This window comes from Staurois parvus, unplaced genomic scaffold (assembly GCF_062004578.1).
Source record: "Staurois parvus isolate SC_StPar_1 unplaced genomic scaffold, SC_StPar_1.0 ptg000068l, whole genome shotgun sequence".
In the NCBI taxonomy this organism is placed as follows: domain Eukaryota; kingdom Metazoa; phylum Chordata; class Amphibia; order Anura; family Ranidae; genus Staurois; species Staurois parvus.
Window position 1 is genome coordinate 4,045,164 of NW_028317864.1, and position 19,386 is coordinate 4,064,549.

Here is a 19,386-nt window from a genome sequence, read left to right on the forward strand (position 1 = left end):
CCAGCAATGTGCACAGGAGCCTCGGTTCTCCCGGGCCTCTCTCTCTTCACTGGTTGAAAGACAGCAGCAGGTGCCATTGGCTCCCAAAGCTATCAATCACAGCCAATAAGGAACGAGCAGGGAGTGGGTCTGAGCTGCTGTGTGTGTCTTAAAAGGCACACAGACTGGTGCTCAGGGGCGAGCGTGTACAAGTGCCCACAGAGCAGGCAGCTTGCTCTGGGGGCACTCAGCAGGGGGAAGGAGTCAGGATTGCCAGCAGGGGACCGGAGAAATGTAGGATAAAGGCTGCTATGTGCAAAGCCATCGCAAAGAGCAGACAAGTTTGACTTTTTTTTTTTTAAGCTCGAGCCTTTAATGTCATTTTAAGAACTATCTTAAAAGTAAAGAAGAGCAAGGAGCCCTGAAAGTGACGGCTTGGCCCCCCAGAGCCCTGATCTCATCATCATGGAGTCTGTGTTGTATTACATGAAGAGACAGAAGGATATGAGGCAGCTGATATGAAGTCAAATTATGGTCACACTAAATATTGATTTGATTTTTCTTCTGTTTACTCACTTTACATTTTGTAAATTGATAAAAATAAACAATAAAAATATATATAAAACATATTGTTTTGAAAGCATTCCAAGTTCCCCTTTCAAAGGGGCGGACTTTGTCAAGCAGATCCACCTGCTCAGCGGATCCCTGCTAAGCAGGGGGATGTTAGGCCCGTGTCCGCTCTGCATAAGACAGCCCGCTGTTTTCTAATGAGCTGTCAGATGTAAACGGATCATCCAATCCGATCCGCAAGATGGATGTTGAACGTATCCCCATCCGTGTGATTTTGGTGGACCGCATTGGATTGGACGCAGGCGGGTGTAAACGGACAAATGTCCTCTTACATCTGCCTCCCCATAGAGAACAATGGGTGGTCCAATCGGGTCCGCCTGGATAATGAACAGGAGGGGCACTTTACATTTCTTCACACCTGCCTAAAATTTTGCATAGTACTGTATGTACAATACAATATAAATGTAATCAATATGTTTTTATTTTGTAAGTCTGCCTGTACAGTCTGTACTACTTGTGGAATGCCCTTTTAAAAACCGCTTTTAACTACAAAATTTGCCCTACCTATTACTGAGAAACCAAATAGTACTTTACCACTGTCATCTTGAGGACACTAGTGTTTCAACTAAAAAAAAAAAAAAAAAAAAAAAAAAATCCATCTTGACCCCAGTCATTTGTCCCAGATTGCTCAGTCCTTTTTATGTGTAACAATCCTTGAAGGTACATTACACTTTTGCTGCTCTCGCCTTGATCTGTAATCTGCTCCAGATATCCTTCTTATTTATATCAGCAAAATTACAGGAAAAAAACGCTGGAGTCCAGTGTAATTGCCTGTAATGGCCGACCACTTTATCTCATGGCTGTACTATCACAAACACCAGAAAGTGGATCACAAGGAAAGAAAAATAAATCTTCTATCAGAAAAGTAGCAACAAACATGATAAAAGCGAATTGTACAGTGTTGCATGCTTGTTCAAAACTCTGGTCTAAAGTATTGAAGCCATGAGGTCAGTATGAATAGCCAAGCAATCAGGATTTTCTGGACGGAATACTTCCCTCATCACAGGCTGAATTTTTCAAAAACACAACTTGATTTCTATTACTCTGCGGATCGTTCAGGAGCGTGAACAGCTGAGTAAAACACTTTGAGGAAATGATTGGGGGGGGGGGGTAACTAAAAGAGCAGCTATACAAAACTATAGCTATCCTTTAAAGTTGAATTCCAGGGTAAGTTTTTTTTTTTGGTCCAGCTCGGACCAATGTAAGATTACAAATTCCATACCTGCTGATCTCTATTGAAGAGGAGAATCACTGTTGCGAAGGTGGACGTCACTGCTCTGCCTCTCCACCTCATCCAATCAGAGAATGCCTTGCATTCATGGAAAAAAATGCAGGGTATTATCTGAATGGCACTTGTGGAAAACGAGCAATCCCCACCTTGTGGTTGCTATCCAGTGTGGGAGCCAATTTGCACAGGACCCTGAGGATAGCGATGATCACTGTAACAATGGCAACGTTTTCATCAGTGTTAGAATAATGGGCTCTCACCTGCAGCCATATGCAATGTGTAGCACAATCAATGTTTCTGTAGTTGGTCCCCACCCATATGTGTGTTTATTTACGTATGTACTGTACATGTAGGTATGGGCAGGGAAGTTTTAGGTGCTTGAGTGCACCTTTAATTTTTAACACTTTTTAAAAAATGTTTTACTTAACTGTATTGCTATCACAAAGAGGGTCAACAGCCTCTATGTGATAGTATGCTTATAGTGGCAGGTTCTCTTTAACCACTTCAGCTCCGGAAGGTTCTACCCCCGTCACGCCATTTTTTGCTATTCAAAACTGAGCTAATTAACTGGTAAAAGTGTACCCAAACCAAATTTGTATCTTTTTTATCATATAAATATAATTCTTTTGGTGGTATTTGATCATCACTGGGTTTTTTTTATATTATATAAACAAAAAAAGACCACAAATTTAAAAAAAAAAAAACCCATAAAACTATTTTTCACTTTCTACCATAAAACATATTCAATTAAAATTAAAAAAGAAAGAAAAAAAAAAAAGAAACGTCATAAATTGTGGCCAAAATTTATTCTGCTACATGTCTTTGGTGTAGCAGGAGATATTAATCCTGTCTCATGGCTGTGATCTGCTGACTGGCCTCTCCTGTGTAACCTGACACTTGCCCTGACACAGACAAAGCAGTGAGGGATTTCAGCCCCCCCTTTCTCCTCTCAGACTGTAAGAGAGAGAGAGCCAATTATAAGAGCCATTAAAGGAGCCAATGACAAGGACTCTTTCAAGCAGGAAGTGCAGCTGCAAAGCATTGTGGACGATGGAGTTTTGAACAGAAACGGCCTTATAGGCTGATATGGAGATAGAATAAAAATAAAGAACTACGAAAGCCATCATGCTTAGGGAGAGGAGAATGAGGGGGGCCATCTTGGGTTCTCCTGAAGGAGAGGGGGACTGCATGTGGCAGGAGAGAGATTGGACCTGGAAAAGAAGTGCTTTTGGGCAGTGCACTGGATGCTTGGTGATCTGCATCAGACAAAGGAACATCCAAACTGAGAGAAGTGGTCTACAGTACAGTGCCTACACTGACAGTGTGAAGTGCTCATCGTGAGGTGACCAGAGGAACCTGTCATTTTCAGGACGATCGTTTGGGCCTTTGTCACAGGATCTGGTGAGAGGGATTTCTCCCACTGTCAGATGACAGGAACATTGCACACATACAGAGACATCATACCTTGCTCATATTCACCAGGCACTGGGTTGTGTAGATGGCCCTGCTGAACAGACACCGTGTTCACTTTACTATACAAATACTGCCACAGGATTACAATTACACTTTAAGTGTTTAAGGAGTTTAAGTGCACCAATGAAAGTGGCTAGCTGAAGATCCCAACATTCATCCAGTTACAAAGAGACTAAAGTTACTGGTGCCATACGGGCACGCGCATGCGTAGTCAGGCCTCTATATTGCATGGTGTGTGAGGGATTAGCTTTACCTTGAAAGTAGCTATTAAGCATCATTTGGGTACAGTGTTTTCCTATTGGGATCATGGTGTCGGGGGTTAGAAGGGAGAAGTCTGACACAACAGAGAGTCATTCTTCTGCTCTCCTTCTGCTTGGACATCATGGGGCCCATTTTATGAAGAGGAGTTAAATCCACTTTGAGGGCGCCATGTAAGTGTTTCCTCTGCTCTTGGGGTTATTCATGGTTGGAATCCCCTGAAAGCAGCCTGAGTGTAAAAGTGAGTTATATTGCTTTCCGTCACAGTATTTGCTGTTCTCTTGATTCTCCTAACATATACCTGTTGTTAATGTTTATTACTTCCCATAGAGGTCTTACAGTAAAGCTGATCTCTGTGTTTTATTACAAAGTGTGTGCTTTTCATTGGTCCTTGCACTTACACTATTGCCAGGTGTGCCAGTGTGGGCTGAGACAGTTCTTGGGGTTGAGAGGCAGAGTGGCGGAGTGAACAAACTTAAGCAGCCCCTTCGGGGGTATCGCTACATTGGTAAAAAAAAAAATACCCAATAAGTCCATATTGATTGGTTTACTTGAAAGTTATACAAACTATATATACTGGAATTTTTTTTTTATACAAGTAATGTCGGTGATCAGCGACTTATGGTGGAATTGTGGTAGTGCGGCAGACAATCTGACACTGGGTGGGAACTGACTGACACCGACATGACCATTGATACTAATACAGTGAAAATACTATACACTGTCCCTGTTCTAATGACACTGGGAACGGGTTCATATTTTGGGGTATTCAAGGGATTAAGTGTGTACAAGTGTTAATGTGTGTATTATGTGCTAATTTTTACCAAAAATTGGATTGGACAAATCCCATCAGCAGGTCCCAGCCATGAATCATTGGCCGGGACCTGCTGACAAAATTCTGCTGTGACTTACCACAGCAGGAGTTAGCGGGCGGGGGTGCATGTGCACACCCTGTACCTGTTAGAGGCCGGCGGCTGACATTGTCGGTAGGCGGTCCTTAAGTGATTAATAAGATATCAAAAGAGCCCTTAGGCTGGCCATACACTATACAATTTTCTTGATAATTTTACTTTAAATTTACCAAAAACCATATAATACGAGGTCAAACCTAAACAACACTTTCACTTGTATCCAATCAGGCAGGCCCTTGCACTACATAGTTGAAGGTAAATCTAAAGGAAATTGGGCAGAAATTGGACAGAAAATTGTATCGTGTATGGCCAGCCTTAGACCCATGAGGTCTTCTCTGTATTCCCCTTAGGCTGAATGCAGAAACCAGGAATGACAAAATCGTTGTCACTTCCAGTTTCTTACTAGCTAGAGGAAAAAAAACCAGTGAATGAATATTCACTGGTTTCCCTCCCCCCTACCCAGCATCACCCGCCATTTGGGCCACAGGCTGTAGATGAGATAGTAAAACTAGAGCGATGATGGCAGGGAGGGCGTTCATTCAGACTGCTCCCATATAAAAGCTGACTTGTGGCATTTACACACGTGTAAAACTCCTCTGCTGCTGGTGGAAGTGAACGGGTTAAACCCCAAAACATTTTCTGAAAGCAGAGATGTTGTAAAATAAAAAGGTAAACAAATGAAGAAATGATCAGGTGGCTTTACTGCCTCACCAGATCATTTCTACTACATAACCTGCAAAAGGGTTAAAACTCTACAAAAAAGCAGGCTTTTTACAACAGGAGGGAAGGAGAAACTTGGAAAACTTGAAAATTATCCTAAAGCTCCACCAGCTGGTTGGATGAAAGAAAACAAATTAAATTTGATTATTATCTGACTCATTAAATAGATCAAGCGTCTCTCTTCCAGCTCCCTATACATCTAGGGTACTGGGTTCCATTTGCTCCCATACTTCTCCTTTTATTCAAACATAAAAACTTTGCCTAGGTTGGTCTAGTTGGGACTTTTACGGGCTAAGGCCACCTCCCATTCAAGTGCTTACACCGGGGGAATAGACACTCAACCAACCAGCATGACATAGTAAGAGAAAGAGCCACAAGTCCCCCTATACCAGTGGTTCTCAACCTTCCTAATGCCGCGACCCTTTAATACAGTTCCTCATGTTGTGGTGACCCCCAAACCATAAAATTAGTTACCCAGAAATTATAATTCATGAGTGTCGTTTTACCTCCAATACTGCTGCTTTCAACACAGTAGCTGCTTTCAACACAGTAGCTGCTTTCTACACAGTAGCTGCTTTCTACACAGTAGCTGCTTTCTACACAGTAGCTGCTCTTTACACATCGGAAATATGTGTTTTCTGATGGTCTTAGGGGACCCCTGTGAAAGGGTCGTTCGACCCCCAAAGGGGTCGCGACCCACAGGTTGAGAATCACTGCCCTATACCCAAGGGTTTTACTGTGCATTGGTAATCAGACCATGCCAGGGTATAAGAAGAAGGTAAATATTTGCAGTCTGATGGCAAACATGATACTTTGCCAGTGGCAAACAAACCGTTCTGCCTTCATGATTGCACACAAATTTCTTTTGGACGTATGGACATGTTTTTTGGATAATGATCTGTCTGATGTCACGTCCCTTCAATTACAAGTGATGAGCTCAATTATATCCATTACACAAAAATGAATAGCAGGTGATTTTGACATGCATTCATCATAGAAGTGTACATATTCACATATGCCCCATTACACTCTCACCCATGACGCTGCATACAATTATACACCCACCAGAGCTGACGTACCTCGCTGAGGCATGGGCTGAAATGTCTATAATTAGGAAGTGCTGCAGAGAAAACAGAGCCTGAAGGACGCAAAGTGAAGCCGTACAGAAAAGAGCCAGCTTTACATTGAAACGTACCATTAATAATTGGGCTGCTTTAAATGCACAATGCCAAGCGCAATGCTGCCTAAAAGCTTGTTGAATCGGATGGCTAATGCCATTCATTCCTTGGCTGTGGGTTATCAATCTGTGCTGAGTTAATGAGCAGCAATCCCACACGGTTTAAGGTAAACAAGAAACTAAGTGCTGACCTGCTCTCAGGCTGATTGCCATTGAGTATGAAGCAATGTCAAGATCCATTTCTGCTTATAGCTGTACATTAACAGAGTATGAACAACATTCTGAGAGCTTATATTGACTGTAAACGAAAAACACACAAGGCTGAAAACCTTTTGTCAAGGTAAATAAGCAACTCCAGGCAAGAATTAAAACCATTCATCATAACCTGAGCTGCCTAGGAGGTATTAACATTGCAGAACATTCAGAAAAGTAATGGGGGCTATAAATAATCCCTTCAAGATTGGGCAGGTTTTTCACAGGATGGGACTGTAGACTCTTGTCATTTGATTCTATGCTAAGCAACATGCCTCTTTCACTGTGTTTGGGCTCCCCCCACCATTCACCTGCACAGTAAGGAGCGAGGAATGAATCTCTTGCCAGCTATTGTACAAGATGTGACAATTTAATTCCCAGAATTAATATAAGGTAAAGTCTACTGGCATGCAAAATCCGTATGTAAATGGATGGAAAACTGGCTTAAAGATCGTATTCAGAGAGTAGTGGTTAATGATTCATAATCTGAATGGTCTAGGGCAGTGGTGGGCAACCTTTTTTTTCAACTTTATTTATTTATTTATTTATCGAGTTTATATAGCGCCAAAAAGTTTGCTCAGCGCTGTACAATAGAGGGGGGACAATACATGAAACAGAACAGTAACATCAAACAGTACACAAGGGGTAAGAGGGCCCTACTCTTTCGAGCTTACAATCTAGGAGGGAGGGGGTAGAGGCACAGGAGGAAACGGCTGTGGGGGATGGAGTGGTAGGAGGAGGGAAGGGCAGCGGCTGTTAGGTGAGGGTGGGGTAGGCTTCCCTGAAGAGGTGGGTTTTCAGGGAGAGCATGAAGGTGAGGAGGGAAGGTGACAGTCTGATGGATTGGGGTAGTGAGTTCCAGAGGATGGGGGAGGACCTGGAGAAGTCTTGCAGTCGTGCGTGGGAGGAGGAGACCAGGGAGCAAGATAGAAGGAGGTCCTGTGAAGAGCGAAGGGTACGGGTAGGGTGGTACCTGGGAATCAGGTCGGTGAGGTAGTTAGGGGCAGTGTTGTGAATGGCCTTATAGGTCAGGGTGAGCAATTTGAATTTAATGCGTTGGGCAATGGGGAGCCAGTGGAGGGAGAGGCAGAGGGGGGTGGCAGAGGTGGAGCGGCTGGTGAGGTGGATGAGTCTGGCCGCTGAGTTCAGGATGGTCTGAAGCGGGGAGAGCCTGCACTGGGGTAGGCCGGTGAGGAGGGAGTTGCAGTAGTCCAGGCGTGAGATAATCAGGGAGTGTACTAGTAGTTTAGTGGTGTCTGGGGTAAGGAAGGAGCGTATCTTGGAGATGTTCCGGAGGTGGAGCCTGCATGTGTTTGTGAGAGATTTGATATGAGGTTGAAAGGAAAGGTTTGAGTCCAGAATGACGCCAAGGACCTTGGCTTGCTGGGCGGGATTGATGGTGGTGTTGTTGGTAGTGATGGAAAGGATGGGGGGGGGGGCGCAGGCTGGGGGGAAGATGAGAAGCTCAGTTTTGGAGAGGTTGAGTTTGAGGAAATGGAGCGACATCCAGTCAGAAATGTCGTTTAGGAGGTGAGTGATGCGGGCGGAGAATGTGGGGGTGAGGTGAGGGGTGGATAGGTAGATTTGAGTATCCACCCCTCACCTTCAACTGAGCCAAATCTCGCCAAAACCACGATTGAAATTTATTTTGAGAGCCACATTTTTAAAACTGAAAATACATCCCCCATAGTAATTCATCCCCCATATAGTAATTCATCCCCCATAGTAATTCATCCCCCATATAGTAATTCATTCCCCATATAGTAATTCATCCCCCATATAGTAATTCATCCCCCATAGTAATTCATCCCCCATATAGTAATTCATCCCCCATATAGTAATTCATCCCCCATAGTAATTCATCCCCCATATAGGAATTCATCCCCCCTATAGTAATTCATCCCCCATAGTAATTCATCCCCCATAGTAATTCATCCCCCCTATAGGAATTCATCCCCCCTATAGTAATTCATCCCCCCTATAGTAATTCATCCCCCATAGTAATTCATCCCCCATATAGTAATTCATCCCCCATATAGTAATTCATCCCCCATATAGTAATTCATTCCCCATATTGTGTCAATTCACTTACCTTTGCTCCGCGCGTTCCTCTCGCCGTGTTCCCGCGCCGTTCCGGTCTTCAGGGCGGACTGTGAGAGGAGAGGAGTTTGTCACGCTGCCCCGCCTACATCCTGACAGCCAATGTTTGCCACGCTCCGCGGGCCGGATTAAAAGGTCCGCCGGGCCGTAGTTTGCCCATTGCTGGGCTAGCTGCAGAGTCCTGACTTTTGGGGCGGCCGCCCGAGAGGAGGGAGGGGAGCGGGCGCCCGGCACACAGAAGAGCCGCATTGAAGTGTGTAAAGAGCCGCATGTGGCTCGCGAGCCGCGGCTTGCCGACCACTGGTCTAGGGTCATCAGTGGTGTACCCCAAGGTTCAGTGTTGGGACCCTTAGTTTTTAATATATTTATAAACAATATAGGGTCTGAGATTAAAAATCCCATTTCAGTCTTTGCAGATGACACCAAGCTGTGCAGTGGAATAACGTCCTTACAGGATGTCTCCAACTTACAAGCCGACCTCAATGCTCTGTTTAATTGGGAAACTATGTGGCAAATGAGGTTTAATGTTGATAAATGTAAGGTGATGCACTTGGGGGCTAAGAATATGCATGCATCATACATACTAGGGGGGTAAAACTGGGGGAATCAATGGTGGAGAAGGATCTGGGGGTTCTGGTAGAGCACAAGCTTAATAATGGCATGCAATGCCAAGCTGCCGTTTCTAAAGCGAGCAAAATCCTCTCTTGTATTAAGAGGTATAGACTCCAGAGAGAGATATCATATTACCCCAGTACAAATCATTAGTAAGACCTCATCTGGAATATGCAGTTCAGTTTTGGGCACCAATTCACAAAAAGAACATTGGGGAACTGGAGAAAGTACAGAGAAGGGCAACCAAACTGGTAAGAGGCATGGAGGAGCTCAGCTATGAGGAAAGATTAGAGGAACTGAATTTATTCTCTCTTGAGAAGAGGAGATTAAGGGGGGATATGATCAACATGTATAAATACATAAGGGGGGATATGATCTCCATGTATAATACATCAGTGGTTCATATAATGTGTAGAGTTATTCACCCTGAGGTCATCACAGAGAACAAGGGGGCACTCTTTACGTCTGAAGGAAAAGAGATTTAATCTCCAAACACGGAAAGGTTTCTTCCCAGTAAGAGCTGTGAAAATGTGGAATAGACTCCCTCAAGAGTTGGTTCTGGCCAGCTCAGTGGATTGCTTTAAAAAAGGCCTGGATTCTTTCCTAGAGACACAGAATATAACTGGTTACTAACATTTATAGGTAAAGTTCATCCAGGGAATATCAGATTGCCTCTCTAGGGATCAGGAAAGAATTTTTCCCCTGCAGGAGCAAATTGGATCATGCTTTGCTGGGTTTTTTTTTCTTCCTCTGAATCAACTGTGGGTATAGGATTATAACTTTTTTTTCTTCTTTTGGTTGAACTAGATGGACTTTTGTCTTTTTTCAGACAGACTATGTAACTTCCATAGCACTATGGTGGTGAGCCACACAGCCATTCGCACTCGAGCGTGTTCTGACATGTTTTAACTTGCACTCACCTGAGTTGCAGACCAGTTGACTCAGTTGTTACTGAATAATAGAAGAAAAAATTTGTGTGCTTTGTGCTGTTGACAGAAGATGGGTGACAGGAATCAGCAACGGATTAACAACAAATTGTGAAAATTGGCAAAACTGCGAGTGAAATTTTAGCTCTGTTACAACAGGCCTGTGGTGATTTCTTCATGGAATGTTCAAGTGTTATTGAATGCCATAGGTGGATTAAGAAGGGGAGGGAAGATGTCCACAATGACGCAAGAAGTGGGCAGCCAAAAATGCAAAGGATGGATGCAAATGTGGACAGAGTGCGAACCGAATCTGTTCAGAGGAAAAGGCCGGAACTCTGGCCTGACAAGTGGATTCTCCACCATGACAATGCTCCTGCAAATGATGCCTTCTGTGTTTGAGTTTCTGGACTAGGAATTCATTCTGAAATTTGACTACTCAGCTTTTTCCCCTGACTAAGCACCCTGTGACTTGGTGGTTTACAAAATTTAAAAATACCTTAAAAAGGACACAGATTTGATGTTATTCCAGACATCCAGCATGCCGTGATATTGCGCAGCGTTCTGGAAAATTAATTCCAGGAATGGTTCTGCCAGTGGCACACTCGTCTAGAAAAGTGTGCTGCCTGGGTTCAAATATATGAGGTGCACTATATCGCATGTAATTCACACAGGAACAGCACCGCATTCCTGTGCAAATCACATGCGGTTTGTATGCGGTGCGATTGGAGCTGTACATTTTGTATGGCTCTAATCGCACCGCACCTAAAAGGTGCAGGACCCTTTTTTGGTCCGCACTAGAATTGGATTGCATGGGTATTCACACCTATGCAATCCGATTCTGCACATAACACCGTGTTTTGCCGACCGCTTTTGGGGTGTTAACATACACATCCGCAGTGGTATGCATGAACGGGGTGCGATTCTGATGCGTGCGAAATTCCGCACCGTATTAGTGTGAACCAGAGCTCAAAGTAGGGGACTAAAATGAAGGTGACAACAGCCACTAGTGTATAAGCAAACATTTTTTTTTACAGTCCATTCTGGGAATTAAACTGTCACATCTAAGCCACTGTCACCACGAAGCAACTCATTCACTCCCTCATTATATCCCGCCTCGACTACTGTAACTCCCTCCTCATCTGCTTACCTCACCGCAGGCTATCCACACTTCAGTCCATCTTGAATGCTGCGGCCAGACTCATCCACCTTACTAACGGCTCCATATCAGCCACCCCTCTCTGCCAATCCCTCCACTGGCTTCCGATTGCCCAATGGATAAAATTCAAAATGCTAACATTGACGTATAAAGCTATTCATAATACTGCCCCAAACTACATCACCGATCTGGTATCCAAATACTACCCAAAACGTACTCTCCAATCCTCACAAGACCTACTCTCTAGTTCCCTGGTCTCTTCCTCCCATTCCTGTCTCCAGGACTTCTCCAGGGCTTCCCCCATCCTCTGAAACTCCCTATCCCAATCCATCAGATTATCACCTACTCTCCTCACCTTTAGGCGGACTCTGAAAACCCATCTCTTCAGGGAAGACTACCCCGCCCTCAGCCAATTACTGATCTCCTCCACTCTTCCTACCAATCCACCCCCCACAGCTATTTCCTCCTGTAACACTATCCCCTCCCTCCTAGATTGTAAGCTCCAAGGAGCAGGGCCCTCGAACCCCTCGTGTATTGAATCGTATTGTTACTGTGCTGTCTCGTGTACTGTCTCCCATTATAATGTACAGCACTGAGCAAACTATTGGCGCTATATAAATTCTGTATAATAATAATAATAACATCTCTCATATTCTGACAGCCGTTGCTCCTGAATCAGAATATCCAAACAGTGACTGCGCATCGGATTAGATGCAGTCACTATTCGGCCAAAAATTTTTACAGCTGGCATGCATTTTATTTTCACAGGTTTACTGCAGGCTCATTTGGAAGCTACGAATATCAAGAGAGATAGAAAGGTGTCCAGCAGAAGACCAGTTCGAAAAGATGAAGGAAAAATTAAGAGCTATTCTTGAAGGCAGGCTTGAGAAAAAGTCAAGGCCAACTGAACTCTCCATTTTAAATGAAAAAAAATACATTTCAGGCACATTAAAACTAAAAGGTATAGAAAATGTTATAATACAATTTACGTAGCAGCCACAACCTGAGCAGAAAATCCCTGCCAGCACACTACAGAAGGACCCTTGCTCTCTGTGATAAGGCAGTACCCTTTCTGCAGAGGGCTCTAGCTCTCCAAACTGCTCCTACCATTCAGCTGGAGAGAGGCCACTGCTTCCACACAGGGAGCAAAGGTTCTTCTCTGCAATGGCGAAAAGGACCTGTAAAGACCTGTTCACACTATGTCGTGCTGCAAGGTATGCCCTTGTAAATGCTGAGGCACATTTCATTAGGCAGCTTATTCAATATGAATAGGTTTCTACACACCTCAACCCACAAAATTTTGTGTAGGTTGCATATTTTTGCAGAACAGCACACTACAACGTACATTATTGGGCAGATTTACTAAAACTGGTGCATCTCTGCACAGAAACCAATCAGCTTCACTGAACAAACTGAAGTTAGAAGCGGATTGGCTACCATGCACAGCTGCCCCAGATTTTGCACTCTCCAGTTTTAGTAAATCAACCCTTCTGTCTTGTGTCCTGTGGTGCATTGCAGCACATGTGTTTTGTGGGGCCTTTCAAAAACAACTGGCACCAAAGCACCAACCAATGTATGTGTGGAGTGCTATTGCAGTACCTTTGCTGACGCCGATTTTCCAGCATGCCTATTCGGCTGGCTTCTGTCAGACAGACGGGTGTACACACGGGGCAAATGTCAGCCAGTTTCTATGAAATGTGACCTGGTATCTGCTGCTTGTAGTCTCTATATAGCAGAGCTGGAATGTGAAAGGAAGGAGCAGTACAAGGAGCCAATCAGCTCACATGCGAACCAGCAACATGCAGACAGGAGGAGAAAACAGAGTGAAAAGAATGTAAAAGCCACTTTGCCCAGAGTTTGGCTTTAAAAATGGTCAGGGTCAGGTTTTGCTCTCACAGTGCTACTTTAGAGTAGCTGAGGGAGGAATTCCTGCATTAAAATGTTACTAAACCCACAACAGTAAAATCAGTCTGTAAATTCAGTAAAGCATGCTTGTTATTTATTTATTCCAGGTACTTATATAGCGCCGCCAATTTAAGCAGTGCTTTACATATATATTGTACATTCAGATCAATACCTAACCCTCAAGGGGCGTACAATCTAAGGTCCCTAACTTACATTCATGTATACACATAATAGGGCCAATTTAGACAGGAACCAATTAACCTACCAGCATGTCTTTGGAGTGTGGGAGGAAACCAGAGTACCCAAAGGAAACCCACACAGGCACAGGGAGAACATGCAAACTCCAGGCAGGTGGTGCCGTGGCTGGGATTCGAACCAACGACCCTAGTACTGCCATGCGGAAGTGCTAACCATTTATCCACTGTGCTGCCATACTCACTGTGGAACCCAAGGGGTTAATACTCTACACTGTGGAAAAAGGATGCTAGATCTGTCTTCTCTGATCCTCCCCTTCTTCTGTTGTCCCCAATCCATCTGCCATAGTTAGAGTAGCAGTGGCAAGTCTGCACATGCTCTGTTTGGTATGTATTGCAAACAAGCTTTTTTTTTGGAGGGGAGGGTGCATGTGATCAACACAGGACTAATCCAGACAGAGGGTCAAGGTTTATGCAGCCTCCAAGGACAGTCAGATGAGAGTGAGAGCTCCTCCTACAAGATTAATCAGTGCTCGACCGGACACTGATAGAAGTCACAAGACTGCTCTAACTGCTGATGAGAAAAGGTATTTAGCAGTTTATATTTGCATTTCCATGTTGTGTGTACTGTGGGAGACCAGATATAGTGAATGCAGGGTCCGGGGAGAGCAGATATAGTGAATGCAGGGTCCGGGGAGAGCAGATATAGTGAATGCAGGGTCCGGGGTTTAGTAACACTTTAAGCTGTAACCTTGTAGCAAATCTGTCTCATTGCCCGTTTTGCTCTGTCTTGCTGTGTGAAAGAATTGATGAATGTTCCCCAGGTATGGAGGACAGTGTTTAGTGAATGGCCAAGTGCTATCACAAGGGGTAGGGAAGAGAGCCTCAGCCCTGTGTAAACTTTGACAAACACTGACACAGAGCAGGTATAACAAAACAGTACTCAATGTAGCTCTGTAATCATTAATATATCCTTAAATGTATTTTTTTTAAATGCAAGTATCAGCATTGAGGTCTCTGCACAGCAAAGCTCAGAGAGTGGAAGGTAGTAGCAGCACAAGAATCCAATCAGGTTGGTGGCCAAGTTGCATGTTGATAGAAGGAGAGGGCAGAGGGAATAGATCATCAGTATTCTGCTTCTCTTTTTCACTGTCTAGTCATAGGTTGGGGGTTATGAGGAGACCTGCAAGTCAAAGTAAAACTGCAGCAGGTAAAGATCAGGGACCCCGACAGGCCTGCCTGTGCTGTGCAGCAGATGCTGTGCAAACCTCAGGACTGGATAGGCAGAAATGCAAATTCTTATGGCAGGTAACATGCCTTCCCTATAACCATTAAATTTATGTATTTAGTTGTTTGCCTGGAGTTCAGTTTTAAATCAGCATTCCAGGAGAGAGGAAAAAAAAAAATCACACAGTGCAGATTCAGGATGCAGACCTTTCTACTCAACATGTGAGAATTTATGTGAAACACGGCTGCAAGGATTATACAGAACTGCAATTATATGAAAGTGAGTGGACATTGTAAGTTTACAGTTTGCTGGCAGCCATTAACAGTTCACTTATTAATTTCATGTGTTGCCTAAAACTAATAACGGTCCGCGAGAACAAACGTTCCACACGTTTAATTACATTTTCTTTTCACATACTTATTAAGCAAGCATAACAAAAACATAATGAATATTTAATGTTAAATAGCTAATTACATTTTTTTTTTCCTGTATTTCAGAAAGTGACAGAAAGCCGCATAGCCGTGATAAAACCTTCAAATGCACCAGACCGACTGTGGTGCAGCTGATAACTTTTATGTGTCAGCTGTCCTTTTGCGCATGAGTGAGAAGAGCAGAGATGGAGGTTAGAAGTTGAGCCATGTGCGCAGTTTATTAAAATAGCCGGGTCTGGCCTTTGATCATTTCATTTGATGGCTGAGTCTCTTCCACATTCTTCTCAGCAAAATAATATCACAAGGAAATAGAGCTTACGGAAAACTGTTTATAATAGGGTTCACAAGATACAAATCTATATGCATTTGCAGCACATTAAGTTTAACAGCCTGCCAACCGCTGGAATAAAGACACAAAAGAAGGATAACCGCTCGTAAAGACAGTACTTTATATCCAGCATGGAAAGACTCCGACTGAACTAGACCAGGCTGGAAATGCTGCAGGTCAAAATATTCATTATGTGTATCTTCATTTAAAGCAGGGGTTTCCAAAACTAAGGGGCCAGACCACTGTCCTTCAGACATTCAGGGGCCAAACTCAGGCAAGTGGGAGTAGAAAATGTATTGGCATCAGTGGGAGTAAACATTAGAGGAGGAATTGTGCCCCATCACTGGTGTCATTGGGAGGAATAGTGCCCCGTCATTGGTATTAGTAGGAGGAATAGCGCCCCATGATTTATGTCAGTGGCAGGAATTATTCTCCACTGTTGGTGTCATTGGGAGAAATAGTGCCCCACCATTAGTATCTGTGGAAGAAATAGTGCCCCACCGTTAGTATCAGTGGGAGGAATAGTGCCCCATTGTTGGTGTCAATGGGAGGAATAGTGCCCCATCATTGGTGTCAGTGGGAGGAATAGTGCCCCATCGTTGGTATCAGTGGGAGGAATAGTGCCCCATTGTTGGTATCAGTGGGAGGAATAGTGCCCCATTGTTGGTATCAGTGGGAGGAATAGTGCCCCATCATTGATATTAGTGAAATAAATAGTGCCCCATCATTGATACTAGTGGGAGGAATAGTGCCCCATCATTGATACTAGTGGGAGGAATAGTGCCCCACCATTGATACTAGTGGGAGGAACAGTGCCCCATCATTGATACTAGTGGGAGGAAGAGTGCCCCATCATTGATACTAGTGGGAGGAAGAGTGCCCCATCATTGATACTAGTGGGAGGAAGAGTGCCCCACCATTGATACTAGTGGGAGGAACAGTGCCCCATCATTGATACTAGTGGGAGGAAGAGTGCCCCATCATTGATACTAGTGGGAGGAATAGTGCCCCATCATTGATACTAGTGGGAGGAAGAGTGCCCCATCATTGATACTAGTGGGAGGAACAGTGCCCCACCATTGATACTAGTGGGAGGAATAGTGCCCCATCATTGATACTAGTGGGAGGAACAGTGCCCCATCATTGATACTAGTGGGAGGAACAGTGCCCCACCATTGATATTAGTGAGAGGAACAGTGCCCCACCATTGATACTAGTGAGAGGAACAGTGCCCCACCATTGATACTAGTGAGAGGAACAGTGCCCCACCATTGATACTAGTGGGAGGAATAGTGCCCCATCATTGATACTAGTGGGAGGAACAGTGTCCCACCATTGATACTAGTGGGAGGAACAGTGCCCCACCATTGATACTAGTGAGAGGAACAGTGCCCCACCATTGATACTAGTGAGAGGAACAGTGCCCCACCATTGATACTAGTGAGAGGAACAGTGCCCCACCATTGATACTAGTGGGAGGAATAGTGCCCCATCATTGATACTAGTGGGAGGAAGAGTGCCACATCATTAGTGTCAGTGGGAGAAATCATGGCCTATCACTGATGTTGTTGGGAGCAGATGGAATAGTGTCCAAAGGGCCAAATAAAGGCAAGCAAAGAGCTACATCCAGCTCCAGGGCAGTATTTTGGAGAGCGTAACCTGCAGTAACATGGACTTTCCTAAAGTGCAGATAAACTCTATATTTCAACACTGGTAGCCAAATCCTAAGAAAAAATATGCTTTCTTTTTTAAGTTTATCTTAGGCCATGACATTTACCTAAGCATGCGCTCTATTCTCATCATGTTGAGAACTTCTAAACACCTTGCGTCACTTCTTTTGACATCAGTTCCCAAATTCCAGTAAAAAGAGCACAGTAATTCATTCAAAATGGCACCAGCTTTGTTAGGCAGGAAGGGTAATGAAAACTATCAAACTAGAACAGGTGAGAAAGCGATTCTTGATTATTAGAAGGGTCCAGAGCATTTTGTGGCAAATGAGTGGATTTGTTTTCTGCTTGAGTAGAAGGGTTCTGCTGTCACTTCAAGAGTTCCACTTTAAAAGACAGTAGAGGAAATATCGTCTTTAGTTCTTATCCAGAGCTTCGAAACTTGGGGGGATGAATCTACAAACATCAGCTCACAGCCCTTACATGACAAAACTAGGCTTGTATCCTACGACCTCTATTATGGCCATGTCACATAAGGGATTCTGACACAGAATACAACTCAGACTACGTATACTAAAGTATTTTCGTATTCTGAACAAACAGTAAAAAACTTACAGAAAAACCCTCATTCATCTCTCTATAAGCATCAAGGAGAAATTCATTTTCGCTGAAATCCTAGCAATTTTTTGATCGCAGAATAACAGCCTTCTAACAAACAACCTGCAGAAGTGTTTCTAAGCTATGAGGGTTCATGCACACAGGCATACAATATTCTGTCTTCAGATCTATAATTTATAGAAGTATGGGTCCATACACACAAGTTCATCTTGATCCATAGCATTTAGCTAAGTAAACCAAAACCAGGAAAGCCTGTATTCAAGGCTTGATCCTGTTGGTCGCCACCATCACGAATACCCCTTTCACACGGGGCTTTGCTCAGTGGGGTATTTGTTTGCTGATCCCCTGCTGAGCAGACCAGAATGGGCGGATGGAGCACTGTGTCTGGTCTGCTCTGCTTATGCCTGCTCTATGTGCGGTCGGGTGTAAACGGACCGACTGTCAGTTTACACCCAACTGCACTTTTATCCACCTAGACAGAGGGGAATGGATCCCATTCTGTTTTTATTTTCAGTGGGTCGGATTGGAGGTAGGCAAGTGCAAACGGTGCATTTACACCTGCAGCTCCATAGCGATGAACGAAGGGTCCGCCTGAAGAATTGGCATGCGGACTCGATAGGCCCCTTTCACATAATCGGTCTAAAGGAATAACAAGTAAATATCAACAATATGTAGCCAGCAGTGCCACCAGTTAGATAGTACTGAGGTTTACATTTCCCTCTGCTAATGCACAGAATGACCTCTGCTTTCATGGGATGAGGGTTGAGGCCATTCTATGCATGTGCCGCCGCATGAATGACTCACTCAGGGCCGACATGTATACACAGTATGTAACCATCAGCAGTGATGTCCACTGATTACACACTATTGTTATCATTTCAGCCTACGGAGAAGCCATAGATGTTGCAATTTTCTCTCCCGCAACAACAGGTTGCAAAAAAAGTAAAATTGTTCAATTGTCACATCAACAAAGTCAGTGTCGATAGGGGAATCCTTCACATGAAGCTATTGTGTTCTACCAGCAGGAAAGAACATAGTGATCATTCCTAACAAATATAACTGCTGGTAATAATGTAAAAATTGGACATGCTGGTTGTACCCAAGTAGATCTATGGATTGACTTGGGTACAATCAGCCTGTCCATAGATGGTTCAAATCTTGGCTGGTCCCTGCTGAACCGACCAAGATTCAAGCCATCTAAAGCAGCTGCATTGTGAATGACTCATTTCAGTTATGTATTATTAGGTAAGGGAGAAGTGATAAAACTACATCCCAATAATAGGGCCTGTATTGTCCATATAGTTCAGATGCAGTTCTGATAGCCTTTTATGTAGGATCTTTCCGGCAGCAAGACCCAGTATAAATCTTACACCGCTGTGTGCATAAGGTCTTACCCTAGGTACACACCTAAGCGTTTTCTGCAGCGTTTTGCAGAAACGCAGTACAGTTCATGTAACATGATCTCCTATGGGACCTGTTCACATCTGCACGTTTTCATCCGCTGCATTTTTTTTTGGAAAGAGTCAGGGACTTTTTTGAACACAAAAAATTGCTTTTTTGGTTCTATAGACTTCAATGGAAACGCTGCAGAAA

At 43.9% G+C, this 19,386-nt stretch overlaps 1 protein-coding gene across 1 annotated transcript in view; it reads right to left on the reverse strand.

Moving 5' to 3' along the window:
- Window positions 1-19,386, reverse strand: part of ABL1 (ABL proto-oncogene 1, non-receptor tyrosine kinase) — a 375,160-nt gene that overhangs the window by 169,676 nt on the left and 186,098 nt on the right. The window lies entirely within an intron of this gene.